At 40.5% G+C, this 6,657-nt stretch overlaps 1 long non-coding RNA gene across 1 annotated transcript; it reads right to left on the reverse strand.

The window, feature by feature from the left end:
* Window positions 1-3,984: 3,984 nt before the first annotated feature.
* Window positions 3,985-5,930, reverse strand: LOC138568987 (uncharacterized). The gene is made up of 3 exons (XR_011303040.1): window positions 5,827-5,930; window positions 5,594-5,727; window positions 3,985-5,475 (listed from the first exon to the last, which is right to left on the reverse strand). It is a non-coding gene; the product is annotated as an uncharacterized lncRNA (long non-coding RNA).
* Window positions 5,931-6,657: the final 727 nt, after the last annotated feature.

Here is a 6,657-nt window from a genome sequence, read left to right on the forward strand (position 1 = left end):
TCTTCCCTCCCCATCTGACCAGGTTTTGACTATTCTTTCTTGCAGGTTTTCATTTATCAGTATGGCTACTCCCACTTTTTTGCCTTTCGTCAAGGAGCCATGACACACTCTTCCCAACCAGTCCCTTTTTACCTTTTCTGTCTCGTTTAGGTCTGGGTGCGTTTCTTGTACTAGAGCAACATCAACCTTCTTTGTTTTAAATTAATGTAGATTTTATTTTTTTCATTTTAACATAACTGTTAAGGCCGTTGACAGTTGGAGTTATGATGGATAAGTTGTGCATGCTGTAATGTGCGATTGCTTCTGCATGAGCTGATTGTGGTGTTTTCAGAATGAAGTGCTCCCTCCCGCCTTTGTGCTTCGTTCCTCCCATTTTGGGTCCTGTGCGATGCAGTACTCTTGACTAATAACAGTAAAAGTGTAACCAATGTTTGCAACAACTAAACATGTCATAAAAGTGAGACATTGAGGAATGTGATATTTGTGTGCTGTGATGTCTAAGAGGTTTGTACTATGTGGCTGTCTTTAGGGGAGGCCTGAGCTCTCTCCTTTCCTCCCCCTACCTCCATGGTTCTGATCATGGTGAGATGGGAATAAGGGTTCTGCAGGATTATCTATGCCAGATCATGTCTAGAAACCCATTTACTCAGAGGCACATGTCTTTCTTGCGCTGCTTCTACTGAACTATGTTGTTTTTTTATATCCCTCACTGTGTTTCAGTTGCGACTACAGCAGTGATCTCGATTTATCTCTTGGGGGCTCATTTTGGGGGGGGGGGTTGCTGAGGTATGTTGAATAACGTGAGATTGCTGCTTTGCATCCTTTGTTTGGCTTGTATCTGAATGTCTCCCATCTGTTTTCTCTAGATGTTGCCTCTATGGGAGGCTTTTCTTTCAGTGCGTAGGAGGGCAATGTCGATGTTTCCATTGAGGTTTTGTAAATATGTTCGCACTTCCTCTGGGGTTTCAAATTCTTTTTTTTTTCCTACCCCTGCTTATTCCCATTCTCTCTGGGCCCAGTAGACCATATCTTAGGTACCATCTTTTGAGGTGTGGCCTTATGGCTAGAAATTGTTAATGTTTTTCCAGCATCGTTCTTGAATAGTCCTGCATTTTATAGTTCTCTGGCCTTCATACAAGAAGGGATTGTCTTTCTGGGTTTTTTGCAAGATTTTATTCTCATGGCTGTTGATCAGTGTGCAGATGATGATGGGTCTATATGTGTTCTATCATAGGGGAGCATCTCTGTGTTAAGTGTGTGCATTGTAGTTCTAGTCGGGGTTGGATGTTGATGTCTGTCATTCGGGGCAGGAGACCTTCGATGTATTTCACAGAGTCTTTGCTTTCCTTCCCTTCCACAATGCCCAAGAAGCACAGGTTGTTCCTTCTGCTGCGATATTCCAGGCCCATTGTTAGGTTCTCCAGTTCTGTGACCTTATATTGTAGTTGCTCTAGAACTTCTACTCTATCAGCCACTATTCATATGCATTCGTCAGCTTCATTGAGACTCCCATCTGTTTTAAATCTTTCTCAAGTTCTCTCGGCCCTGTGCGCGTCTTGGGCGTTTTCTCGTCTATGAACACTGATTACTCTTAGGGTGGTCATCGCTTGCAGAAGATGCTCCAGAGTTGTTGCAGTTTGTGCCCACTATTTTGCACCTGCATCTGCAAAGAAATCTTTTCTGGAGTTGGATTTGTTTGCCATGGTTGGCAGGGGTTTCCTGGTGCGTAGTGTCCTATGTAGCTGGAGGCTTTTATGTAGGCCCTAGGCGTCCACCCTCCCTCGCCTGAGCTACCGGCTCCTTCGGCGATCGTGGCTGCACCTTACATCTGGCGCAACCTTCTCTGCTTCCACCGGCCGAAGTTTTGCTTGACGTGTTAGCTGCGCACTATACCTCTGATCCTCCCTCTCGGCTGCGATGACGATCCCCGGTGTCTGTTCAAACATCTCAAGGCATCCGCATGCTCCCTGTTGATCAGCGCCCTGCTTTCAATAAGGTAAGGATGAGGAGGGTAACAGGGGCTATGGATAGCGATGGGTTTGAGGTTTGTGTGGCCCTCTTGTTGGGCTGCTGGCAACACCCTCCCCATCTGTTTATCTTCCAGTTTGTAGTGTTTGCTTAAACTGGTGTCCTGGGGATTAAGCTGCGCTTGCCTGTTGTGTTAGGTATATGCTACTGATTGCAATGATGTCAAAGATGTTTTCTATACTTCCTTTTTCTCTGGTTTATAACTGAAATTTCCTTAAAAAATGTAGTTTTCGTGGTCAAGTTCAAAATGTCCTTGTCAAATAGGCTGCGTCTATGATACACGTTGCTTTTTGCGACATATCAATCCCTGGCACAAATTCTAATAACATAGCATAACTTTTTCACCTCTCTAAAATACCTAACCCCACATTTAGAAGTTACACTATAAACCCCTGTCCATCTTTATATGCTTAATTGAAATGCCGTTTAATATACTGTTATATTGAGGCGTTGCTTAAATTGACTTTTAAATTAATCCTAAAATCAAATGGCATAATGGCATATCCTGGCAGTCTCACAATGAAATGGCATGTAAATGCTTTGCTTCATTATTTTTTCACAAAAAGGCCTCATCTGAGGGTGCATTGTGTTTTATAAAGTTTATTTGACTCTAGCAGTTATTTCGTATTGCACAAATGACATTTAGAAACTACTTGCTATTTGTAACTCTATAGCGACATCTGATGGACATTCGTACGAACTGGAAGGCGACTACAACTAATTGTTGGACATTTTCAGTTAAGGGTTCAAATCCTACTCTCCTTCACTGCTTTTACTTTCTCTCAAGAGCCTTGCATGCAAGTATCAATTGATTGTTTTATTAGCCACCAACGAATGACTTGCTACTATCAATCATTTGCCTCTATTTTAAATTTTATTTTTTTACATTGCTCATATGCAAATAATGTCTTCAGTGGCTCCTCCATTGTGTGTCTAAAATGTCACCAGAATGAGGGGATTCAGTTGCACAGAGCATAAGCTTGAGCATTTTGAAGTTATTTGGTTGCTCATTCAGAGTCTTCTTTCACCCTGAGATGCACTCTTGACCTTATAAATTGTAGAAATGACTATATTTGTGGAATGGAAATTATTTGTAAAGGTGTTAACTTGATAGTCTAATATGCATTTGAGCATGATTCATAAAACCATGAAACAGTTGCACACTTTGATGAAACCTTTTGCTCTCCAACTATCAGCACCCACCTGTTCTGGACTACCACTCCCATCAGCACTAGCCATCGTATTCAGAGGTGAGGGATCATGGGAGTCATAGTGCAAAATATATGGAGAGCCACAGGTTGCAGACTCCTGGGATAGGTTGCCTGATGCGATTTCTTTTTTGGACGCAGGATATTGCTGTTTCGGTGAGCTTAGGAACACTTGCAGCATAGGTTGGTTATGACCAGTCTATTGCATTTGGTCAGAAAGTTCATGTTTTTGGATGGAAATGTAGAGGTGCCTGTCGCGACTATCACTAGCTGCCAGTTGTGGGAAAGAACGGAAAGAACAGCAGTACATTTTTGTGTAGTAGTGTGCCAATTTGTATCTATTCATCCAACACTTGAATGTTTGCGATTTTCTGCACTATCGTTCTATTACGCAATTATTTTATTACCACAATACAATTAAAATTCCACAGCAATTACTGAAATGTACGCAATGAGATGGGCTTCCCTAAGCATCTGCTGTGTATGAAAAGATGTAGTAACCAGAGGGGAAGCCCTAGAGGCGGCACCTGGGGCTGAAATTAGGAGTGTATGACACGGGGGGGGGGCAGGGGGGGTAGCCGCCGGTATGAACTGGAGTATATCATTAGTTCTGTATGCTGTCCTGTTAATGCAGAGTTATATTGGTGTTAACTTAGTCACCTATGGCCCATATTTTTGCATTAGGTATTGAAATACAATAAGCATCGATACTCTTTGTGAATCAATAACATACTTATTCATAGTCTCATTTGTAAAGTTTACACAAGTTTTATTTCATGTTTGTCAGCATGTTGGTTCTAAGACAATCAAGTTAATACATACCAATTTATCTGAGGTGAATAAGTAAATCAGAGCATGAGTCTCAAATTTGTATTAAGTCAAACATTTTCAAAAAAACAGAAAAGACATTACTTCACAATTAGTTGGCGGTACAGTGTGTATTAAAAAACCGCTGCATTGTTGAAAATCAATACCAGCAGGTATAAGAGATCAAACAGCATGATAATACACATATATCTATGTTACGCAAATTAATGGTGCAATTAAAAAAGAACATCGGGGGTACATGAATGACTGTCCTTCTTAAACAAGATTGACCCCGTCTAATATGGATTTCTCTTTGGTTTGGTGTTGTATGGACAGATATGCGTGATAAGAATGGGATTTGCCATGGTAAAGAGTGCAACACTGTCCAAAAGAGTTCAAACTAATTGTGTCTACTGCACCCTTGTACAACTGCAGGCAAATCCCAACATGCAAATAACACAATTTTTAAAAGAGGGTTTTGTATGGGGTGTGTGCTGACACTTTGTACATGGGAGGCAATGTGAGTAAATTCTGTAAGAAGAAATATACTTGCACTGGATCAAATACAGCCCCAGAAGTATATAAGAAATCGAATAATCACAACCATACGAAACAGTTAATGCCTCTGTTGGGCTGGTTATTTAATACAACATGTGAGAATCAAATGTGCGGCCCTCTTGGTGAACAACACGTGTTTCGACCCTCGTGGGTCCTTCTCAAGGCTGGGCCTATATATCAAATACAACAAAGTGAATTGCTGAAGCACATAATGTACATATTGTGTAAAACATACCGCATATAATCATAAAGCAGAAGTCCCCCACATCCCGAGGGGAAGAACAGAGGAACAAGGTCAAGAATGAATTTCCGTGATTTGTGGAAAAACAATGGTGTATCCACATGTGAATCATACACATCAGGTAATAAAAAATAATGAAATTATTGTCATTCCAAAGTAAAAATCAATATCCAAATACACACGCAAATTAGATATTGTTCGCACACAATAAGATCCATGTGAAATTTCATCCATGTTTCATACCAATAGTGCAACAGAGGATGTATAGAATGTAGGACAAACAGAAAAAAAAAAAGAAAAATATCATCACAAAACATTATAAGTACCAACAACATGATAACAGAGAAAAGAACAATTGTTTTACATTTTTCAAATATACAAGGTCTTGTGTTCCATTGTGACAAATAATGTTCCCTAAAAAGGAAATTGTGAACTTAATAAACATTGCATAATACCAGGACATTATACGCCCATTTTGGGAATTATTTTCCATTAAACTTAGAATAGATAGACCATACTATATGGAAGGCCAATACTGTTGCTCCTGAAAAAATAGATATCAACACGCCATGTTCTGCCAGGTATAAACAAAAATTGTCCAGTTCCCTGAGAAACGCGATACTCCAACATAATCTATTCAAAAAAGGAAAGATGATATCAAAGAACACAAAGCTAAAGCCAACCCGTTACAGTAACAGTTGTGTCAATTGAGCAGTGTCTCAAAATGAGATTAGATGAAATTTGTAGTTACCGAAATTCCTTAAATCAATGTGATCACCGTAGTCAATTTCACTGTTGCATGAACATGACTGATCATTGATGGAAAATACTCCTTCTCGTTAGTTCCGAACGGTAAACGCACACTGGGACAAGAAATATATTCCCCTGCAAAGACATTACAAGCACGGTATAAGTATACCCTCAAGAATCCGTTTAATACAGAAAAAAGTTCCAGGAAGATTTAATGTAAAGCCCCTAACTTACTTAGATACTACTGCTCCCGAGTCCCTGGATTGAATGCCATCTCCCGTAGAAAGCACTGCGTGAAGCCAGTATGGCTAATATGATGCCCGTCTGAGATCGTAGGTGTACTAGTGTCATGTGACAACGGCCAGAATAACGTGACTGCAAACGCGGCAACACGTGACATGCCCCACCAAAGTGGCAATAAGTAAATACGGAAGAAAGAATCAATTTCGTGTTGAGGTTATGACGTGCAGAATCACGTGACCGCCTGCGCGGCTACACGTGGCATGCTGCCCCAAACATGCAGGTCAAAAAATGCATATCCATCTCGCGTCTGTAAAGCGAGTTACTAATTAGTGTGTAAGTAATTACCTATCTACATTATGCAATTTAATGATGCAGCTTATAATAGTGCAGTTATCCGCTGTCCATATAAACAAAATACAGAAAAAGGACCTAATTGATGTAAATGATGGGTTTGCAGATGTCCAAGAACTGCATTGGGGATGTGCATCCAACCAGTTTGTTATCTGCTACTATTGCCCAAACAAAACCATTGGTTAAATAAACAAACTGGATTGTCCTAAAACAAGGAACACTCTGCAGCTGAAACACTAATTTTATGCCACAATGAGGCAATACAAGCGTCACCAAGGTGTCCATTGGTGAGTTGAAACCAAACCTATTATTTCTATAGAAAGACATTTAGTTAATGGTCCTGATTTAACCCTAGTGAGGTACACCTGAATTTGCAGCTCATGCGTGCCTCAAGCTGTCGTAAGTATAGCTGGTGGTCTCCTCCTCTGGCTTTGCAATCCCACAAAACATATGTCCTTGATACTGTCCATT

Source organism: Ambystoma mexicanum, chromosome 2q (genome assembly GCF_040938575.1).
Source record: "Ambystoma mexicanum isolate Mex_15411 chromosome 2q, UKY_AmexF1_1, whole genome shotgun sequence".
NCBI classification, from domain to species: Eukaryota; Metazoa; Chordata; class Amphibia; order Caudata; family Ambystomatidae; genus Ambystoma; species Ambystoma mexicanum.